The sequence below is a fragment of the Stigmatopora argus genome, chromosome 19 (assembly GCF_051989625.1).
Source record: "Stigmatopora argus isolate UIUO_Sarg chromosome 19, RoL_Sarg_1.0, whole genome shotgun sequence".
In the NCBI taxonomy this organism is placed as follows: domain Eukaryota; kingdom Metazoa; phylum Chordata; class Actinopteri; order Syngnathiformes; family Syngnathidae; genus Stigmatopora; species Stigmatopora argus.
In genome coordinates this window covers 4709415-4718810 of record NC_135405.1, presented here as the reverse complement: position 1 = coordinate 4718810, position 9396 = coordinate 4709415, and the positions used below count along the sequence as shown (strand labels likewise).

At 37.1% G+C, this 9396-nt stretch overlaps 1 long non-coding RNA gene across 1 annotated transcript; it reads left to right on the top strand.

Moving 5' to 3' along the window:
- The first annotated feature begins 1118 nt into the window (after positions 1–1118).
- LOC144064645 (uncharacterized) lies at positions 1119–6306 on the top strand. Its single transcript, XR_013296854.1, has 5 exons — positions 1119–1276; positions 1397–1533; positions 4028–4067; positions 5608–5620; positions 5711–6306. It is a non-coding gene; the product is annotated as an uncharacterized LOC144064645 (long non-coding RNA).
- The last annotated feature ends 3090 nt before the right edge of the window (positions 6307–9396 follow it).

Genomic DNA, 9396 nt, shown 5'->3' with positions numbered 1-9396 from the left:
GTCCCTTAAAGAAGGTACGTCTTAACAAGTTCTCCAACAAAAAACAATAAAAGTCCGGGAAATTTGGAGCTTTTCTTTAGCCTAATAATTACTAGGGCATTAAGTATGACTAAATAGTAATTCGCAGTTTGTATTTAGGGAATTTGAGCAACACTTTATATGGTAATTATCACTTACCTTCCGGGCGACCAAAAGACCGGCGACCAATCAACCGTGTACCACATAACAAAGTATTGAGATGAACTTTTGGTATCGACCAAATAGTACTTATTTTCCACTCTAATTTGGAAATAAATTCTTTAAAAATCAAACAATGAGATTTTCTGGTTGTTGTTTTTTTCACATTCTGTCTCTCATGGTTGAGGTTATCCCATGTTGACAATTAGAGGCCTCTCTAATCTTTTCAATTAGGAGAACTTTCCCAATTGGTGGTTGACTAAATACTTATTTTCCCCACTATATATCCAGGGACGGATCTAGAAAAATATTTATGGTGTGAACTAAGCAAAAGCAATGAGGTGTATGAGGTTGCTAATGATTAGAATAAAGGGGCAAAATGAAAAGAAAGTGAATGAATGTCTTACATTCCACTCTTACATCCGTTTAAAATGAGGTCAAGTACACTAATGATCTACCAAAAGATGGCGCTCTACTTGCAGGTCTTTAAAGGCGTCAATATTGTCCTTTTCTAATCAACCATCTGTTTTAAATTGTTTTGCCTAGATGGAGGTCTGCACTCCAGAGTTTATACCATGGAGCATTTTTACTTTCTACAGGTCAAACATGTTTGGAAAACTATTATAGCAAGTTTTGCTACATAGCCGAAAGACAGTTGAGAATGATAATTACTCTGCCTACAATAAACTCACAAAGTATTGTAATTCTGTGAAGTTGAATGTATTTGAGTGTAAACAACGTCACTATCATATAGTACATAGTTGGATTGAAAACGAATCTGTTATGTATTTTACGGTATACATATAGTAAATGTCAGAAATTGTTGCGACATTCAAATACTAGCATGACAAAAGTCCTTGGAATGTGGAAGTAGGAAGGTTGCAGGTGAGGAGGAGTAGTTAAAGGGATGCAAGTGTAACCACAATGGCTTGGTTGTCAACTTTTGTGGGCACCTCCCTCAAAACGGGCGGGACACTACTGAAAAAGAATCCCACCGTCAAGGCAACGCCTGCCGGTGTGCGAAATAATGTGACATGATCTGAATGAGTCCCAGCAGTTGGTGACACATAGCAGTGAATCAAGCAGCAAGCACTATTAGGTAAGTGATAGATATACCGTATAAGTATTTATAACGATTTACATGTCTGACAAATTTATCTTGAAATAGAATTTCACGTTTAATTGATAGGAGATCATTTCTGTTTTGGATTTTTCATAGATCACCTCCAGAATGGCTCCGATTGCAGTGTTTGACATGTTGTCTTCCTTTTCATCTGCCGAGGTGGGCATCATCTCTCTCATCATCTTCCTCATCCTTAGCATTAGTCTGGTCGCCCTCTGCAATGACTGCACGAGGTAAGTCGAATCATTTTTTCTTTACACTAAATGTACATATTTTCTCAAGGAAACATGGTAGATGTACACATAATTTAAACTAACATATATAAGTATGACAGTACATCTAATTCATGCTAAAATATGAGGCCTGGATGTCAATGAATTTGCTCAAAACAGAGACTAGTCAGACTTGAAAGGTGAATTGTTTGAAGAGGTGTTGCCTTTAAAAAAAAAAAAAAGAACAGGATTGGATTGGATTGGATAACTTTATTCATCCCGTATTCGGAAAATGTCATTGTGACAGTAGCAAGAAAAGGCATAGTTATAAGTTAAACAGGACAGTCAAAGGCCGCAGAACAACCAAGCAAAAGCAAAAAGTACAAAGCAAATCAAAGTCAATGGGATCATTATGAATCACCCAATCATTAAGACAGAAAAGCAGCAAAAACACAAAAACGAGCTACGAGTTTCGGTAGCAAAAACAGATAGACTCAAAAAGACGTAAAGTTGGACAAAAACTGGAACCACACACAGGAAGTCTTCCCCGAGATGGGGAACTTCTGCAGACTGTGACCGAGGTAGAGAATATGCAGAGTCACTCTTCCAAGTTTATCCGCACAGTTCCTCAGTAGTCTGGAGCTGAAAAAAAACAGCCCCTTAAATTAGATTAGATTAGATAACTTTATTCATCCTTTATTTGGGAAATTTCCCTGTCACAGTAGCAAGAGGGTGAGAATACAGACACAGGAAAAGACATTTTAGACATAAATAAATCTATAATAAATAAGTTAATTAATAAATAACTATATTTAAAAATATATATATAAAAAAATAAGAAAATATATAAATATATTAAGCGTGTTGCTGAAATATATATATACATACACATACATATATATATAAATATACATCTACATACACATACATATATATAAATATACATATACATACATACACATAGATGTACATGTATACACACGGTTGGTCTTAACATAACTTTAGTTTGAAGACATATAATGTATGCCCTACTACTAACTGCACCAGTTCAGGGTGTTGTCTGCCTTTCGCCTAAAGTCATCTTAGATTGGCTCCAGCACCCTGCAATTCTTACATAGTTAACCGCTGTTTAAAATGAATGAATGACTTAAAATGTAAATAGTTTCTGGTGGTCACAAAAAACGCGTGAGTGGCCAAATGCCCGAAATGTGCATATTTGTGGACACACCTTCTGTATCTATGCATCAGTGTCTCCACACCCACCATTACCAAACATACCAGTACCAAGGCAAGACTGAGTCGATGAAAATACACACTAATCTGATGCTAAGTGCATTCTTCAAGTAGTTTGTCACTCAAAGGAATGAAACTGAAATGGTACTTTTTTCAGAGATGTGAATCATTTCAGTTGTTATCTAATGTATTAAGTCAAAAGAATGTACAGCAACACATTTTATCACTTAGTATTGTATTGACTTTCACGACAGAGCCGTTAAGTTAGACATTAGTTATTAAATCAGTGAATAAGTTACTAAAACAATTTTGATCAAAGTGAGACTACAGTCTGCAGTTTTTCAAAGGATATTGTTAGGTTCAAACACCAGACATTTGTTTCACCAACCTGAAAAGAAGGAAATCACAGAGAATTTGAGTTAACTTTATTTAAAAAATGAGAGGTTCAGGGACTGTCTCTCGTGACAGTCCCCCAAAAGCACTCTGAAGAAAATCCCCTCCTGCCAATTCTCTTATTGTGTTTTGGGAGTGTCCAAGTTACAGGAAGTTTCAAGCTGATCAAAGGAGAGATAGTTCTCTCCCAGTTACAAAAGGTTCTTTGATCATGACCATATGCCCCTTCAAGATAACATCTTTATAGTCTTATTCCTGATATCTTGCAACCCTCACAAAACAGACAAACAGACAGGCGTCGGCCCCCCTGGGTAGTTCCTCTTTGTTGAATAAGGTGAAACTTTCCAGGGCCCAAGACACTCTCATTCTATTAACTAACATTTCAACAGTCATACCAGAATCAGGATAACTTATATAAAATAATTCCAACAGATATACATGCAGGTTTGGTCAATAATGTGAAAAATATAATAAATAGATCCGCGTAAAATGCAAAATAAATCAGAAGTGGACCAAAATTGCTACAAAACAAAAGGTTTCTACCCAAGTTTAAATTTTTTCTTAATCATTTTAAAAGTAGTTAAATGAGTCGTTAGTGCATCAGCATTACAGTTTGGGGGTTGAGGGTTCGATTCCATGTTGGTCCTGTTCTCCCCGGACTTGCATGGGTTTATTCCAGGTACTCCGGTTTCCTCGCATGCTTTTTTTTTTTAATTTAGGCAAGACATGATGCCTTTTTGAATCATAGTGTGCACACAATGCTACTGTATGAAGAATGAGACACCTAAATGTAAATACTAGAAGAATGTACCTTGAACTTTTGTCCCGGGATACAAATACTGTCACACCCTCAGAACAACTCATAAGTTTAATTTGCTGTCATCCGCAGGGGCTCCGGCAACGCGTATGATGTGAACAAAGGAGCTAAGGTATGAACTGACCTGTTCTTCCTCTTCCTATCTCGTGACACTCTAAATTCCATTCATGAAGCAGCACCTGGTAAACTAGCAAGTTGACACTGGAATTGCAACATGAGTCATTTGGTCTACATGAAATTTCACTTTTTTAATTAGTATTAATATGAATTGATCGAAAACAAGATAGCAGGTGAAGTGTTGGAAATGTACTGAAAACCAAAATATATTCACCATTTAAACACTTCATTATATGTGAAACTAACATAAAAAAAGAACACCTAAGCCAAGACTTAGCTTTCGTCATTATTCAAATGGTTGATAAAAAGTTAAGAGGAAAAATATGTATATATTCAAGAGAATGAAATAAATAAACCCCTTAAAATCAGCAATTGGACATAATAATTGAGTTTGTTATCAAACGATCAGGTTGTAATTACATATATTTTTCAAATCACTATACACATCCCCAATTGTATTTTTTTTTCAATATACAATACTATAAGATACTATTTTTTTTCAATATACAATACTTAAGATATTTTTTTTTTTTCAATATACAATACTATAAGATATTTTTTTTCAATATACAATGCTATAGGATACAATTTTTTTTCCAGTATACAATACTATAAGATGCTATTTTTTTTCCAATATACAATACTATAAGATAGTGTTTTTTTTCAATATACAAAACTATAAGATACAATTTTTTTTTCAATATACAATACTATAAGATACTATTTTTTTTCCAATATACAATACTATAAGATACTTAAATAGCAGCATATTGGCCATTGATGAGTGTGTATTATCTCATTTTATCTCATTTTATGAACCGCTTTATCCTCATTAATGTCACGGGGGTGCTGGAGCCAATCCCAGCTGTCCCTGGGCCAGAGGCAGGGGATACCCTGAATCGGTGGCCGGCCAATCACAGGAGACGGACAACCATTCACGCCCACACTTATACCTAGGGCCAATTCAGAGTGTCCAATGTTTTTGGAATGTGGGAGGAAACCGGAGTACCCGGGGAAAACCCACGCAGGCCCAGAGAGAACATACAAACTCCACACAGGTGGACTGACCTGGATTTAAACTCAGGACCCCACAGCTGTGAGGCCGGCGCGCTAACCACTCAAGCTGTCGGGCCGCCCGAGTCAAATTCCATTCAGCACACAGCTGTTTCTAACATATTCCATAAAATTGTTCCATGATCTGCACTTGATAAATTAACCCTCTGAGTCCTGTCGTCAACATTTTTCCAAAAGTGTGGTATCTTCCAGTTTTTATTTGGCATCGATAGAAAACTGAATACCCAAAAGATGTCATCGGAAAATGTTTTTCTTCCTAAATGTTCGACTTCAAGAACTGATTTTAAATGGCTAAAGACATTGGTCGGACTCTGGACGTTACAACTTAACGGACAATTTTACTTTTAAGTCACCACTATATTTCAAAGAATGGCCACTTAAAGTTGGTCATATGCAGTTTTGTGTATAGTAATACATAATACATTCATTGTGTATTTATCGCTCTTCTCTATCTTTGACAGGTTGACGGCAAAGGTAAGTTAGGATCTCATGAAATCCAACTTTTGTCTCAGGTGAGAAGTATTATATTTTTTCAACCCCCTTTTATTTTTTGCCAATTTTCAGACTCAACCCCATCATGGAGGGACCATAAAAACATGCCTGTAAATACTCTGGATAGGACCATGCACGCACACCCCTAAGCCCCTGTTTTCAATATTTCTTTATAGTAACTCTCAATGTTGCTTAAAGCTGTACCGATTTTCAACAAACAGACATGAAGACAAATAACACTGAACATTCCTTTACTATGAATTTTTTAATTTTTTTTCCACTGTTGGATTTGCCCCCCAAAATGGACAAATGGAGACTGAGAGGGGCAGGTTAGCAAGCAGCCACAGCATACTGAACTGCCTCATAATAGCAGTCTTACACAAAATAAATAAAAGACCACACCCACAATATTGTCTGAAACTGCAAATTTGGAGAAATGAAAATCCATTAGAGAAAAGGCATACATTTCTGAGGTACACGGTCGATTGGTCGCCGGTCTTTTGGTCGCCGATCTTTTGGTTGCCGGTCTTTTGGTCGCCCGGAAGGTTATTGATAATTACCATTTAAATCGTTGCTCAAATTCCCTAAATACAAACTGCGAATTACTATTTAGTCATAATTAATGCCCTAGTAATTATTAGGCTACAGAAAAGCTCCAAATTTCCTGGACTTTTATTGTTTTTTGTTGGAGAACTTGTTAAGACCCTGACTGACGTACCTTCCTAAGGGGACAACGCATGTAACTTCAAACTCTTATACACTCACACGTTGGCTCAGTGAAACTGCTCATGGCCATTGTTGGCTTTTATTGATGCGTAGACCGTGTTGTTTTACCTTGTTTTGTCGCCGGTCTTTTGGGCACCATTTTTTTGGTCGCCGGTCTTTTGGTCGCCTGTTGTCGCGGTCGGGGCGACCAAAAGACCGCGACCAAAAGACGGCGACCAAAAGACCGGCGACCAATCGACCGCACACGCATTTCTGATAGGCTTGGTTGTTGCTAAACCTGTCTCTTCTCAAACAAATTGATTTAAGAAGAGGTTGACCCTGACACCATCCAAATATACATAATTTTAAATGTTCTTGCAGGTGAAAAATATTCTATTGTGAACACAAAGAAAACACAAGAAACTAAAACATTCTGAAACGCTTTAACATTTTATAGCAGAGATTATTTACCTGTATTCACTCCAAGGAAACAGTAAAGGTTCATACATAGATATCGCTATTTTCAGATGGGAGTTTTTCGTTTGTTTGTTTGATTTAGTGTTACATTTTTCATTTTTCCCCTTATTTTTTTGTGGAGAAACATGATGGCATTGCCGTTCAATCCAGCACACTCCTCCCTCCCCACCCCCGCCTCTAGATTTAAGGTGTGCACTGCATAGCAGCTCAGAGGTTCTTTAAATACCACAGTTTATTTAAGAATGTATTACAATCTACATGAGCACAGCAAAGCAAAAGAGGCAGGCAAACAGAATGTACACGTGGTTTTTCATCTATTTTAATTATGTTTTCGAATTGACCTTTTTGTTGATTAAAAACATAGTTGCTGTACATTGAGGAAATAATCAAGCATTTCTCAAATGGTACAAAATAATTGAAATAATCTCCTTCCCTTAAAATTATTTTTTGTGAACATATCGTGCATGTGTTAAATGATCTTAATAGGGATAATTTTAACTCTTTCTTTCTTGTAAGGGATACATTATGTTGTTATGTTGTAAATGTATTCATTTGTTATAATTTATGTAATTTTATCCAATTCATATGTAATATTCATGTCTCTGAATCTGTTGAAATAAATCATGGTCATGAACACAATCTATTCACATCTTTTCCGCCTCTAAGAAGACAAATATAATCTCTGAACAGCAGTTGAGAGCCACATTTTAATTTGAACAATTTGGGAGTGGCAGGTTACCTTCTTGAGATTTTAAAGTGAACCAAACAACATTTAAAACAGGGTGGGCTCGTTCTTCTTGCAGGGCCAGTTTTCATAATGTGTGTGGTAGTACTACTACTCTGCTCTAATGTCGAAATACAACACACCCAAAAGGCAAACCTGAAGGCATTGATTGGTATGTTAGGCATTATACACCTGCAATGCTCCTTTTAGCCAATAGGGACGTTATAAGAGACTTCAAGCAGATTGGGATTACAGTGGTACCTCGACATACGATCGTAATCCGTTCCGAGACTGAGATCGTATGTGGAGCTTTTCGTAACTTGAGCGAACGTTTCCCATTGAAATGAATTGAAAACAAATTAATTCGTTCCAAACCTCTAAAAAAAACACCGAAAACAGGATATTGGATTGGAAAAAATGTTTTATTTCTTCTAATTCACCATATATTGACAAAGTAATAAATAACGAGTGGTTTAATAGTAATAAAATGTGTTTAATAGAAGTCAAATTAGACTCATTTTGCAGAGGGTAGAGACAACGACAAACACGGAGGCGGAGGGGGGGGGGGGGGTTGGATAAATATATACAGACACACTCAAACATACGTTTAATGTAACTTTACACAAAACTGAATTCTAGTTTTGTCTTTTGTTACCTTCGTTTTCCGGGTTAGCGGTTTGCCACGCCTCCACCCTCACGTTCGCTTTCAATGGACTGTTTGCTGTTGTATTTCCTTCAAAATATTCCGAAAATGATGCGCACAAATGTCTTCACAATAGGATAACGCACGGCCACTTGCCAACGAGAAATAGTCTTGAATGAGCGATCGCGGGAGCTTCTTTCCTTAGAAAGAATAACAGGAAATGCAATAGCTGAGCTTACCCACTTATTGATTGTGGGTAATAAAGTTTTATTCTGAGAAAGGGTCCCATTGCCTATGGGTGTTGTGTGCATGAGTATACTTCATTACCCAGAAAGCCCTCTTTTTGCCCGCCCATGCGCGTTGTGCGTTTCCTGGTCGAAACTCGTCTGAATAAATCGTTCAGTCCTCGTAGATATAGTAAGTAGTTATACACGAAAGAGATGTGGCAAAAAAGACAGTGCGCTACAATGATAAACAGCCTCTCATGTCATGGCCAGCTGGCTTGGTCGCATCTCGAAATTTTGATCGTATCGAGGGCGAATTATCTGATCGAAATTTTCGTCGGACCACGAGGGACCACTGTACTAGATCAAGGAAGGGTTCTCATACTTTCTTTGCTCAAGATCTACGTCCTTATTTTTCAAGGAGACAACCTCCCATCTACCTTTTTTTTCTGGGCCACTGACAGACTTCAGCTGTTATGGGTGTTCAGCTCACACTTTTTCAACACGCGAGCTGCTAAAAAAAATGATGAATTCACAAAGATCTACCCATGTATTTATTTATTTTTACAACTTACATATCATGTATGTTGAATAACTTTATTTGTATAGCGTTATGTTTGTATATATGTGCGTGCACACATTTAAAGTGTCTAAGATCAATGAATCACTTAACGAGCAGCTGACACTGCTTGTTTATGTTGGGCAAGGCTGTCGACTTCACACATAAGAAGTTGATTTGGGGAGAAAGCCTGATGTGCTCATTAAAATATATGCATGTAATAAAGAAATAATAAAAGTATCGCAACTATTAATCATTTGTCTCTGTTTCCCTACGACTGACTGGCGACTAGTCTAGGGCAGGGGTGGGCAAACTTTTTGACTTGCGGGCCAGAATGGATACTAAAATTTGACAGAGGGGCCGGGCCGGGGCATTTGGACATGCAATGTAATTTATCAAACCTTGGGATTGAAATGTAAGAAAAAA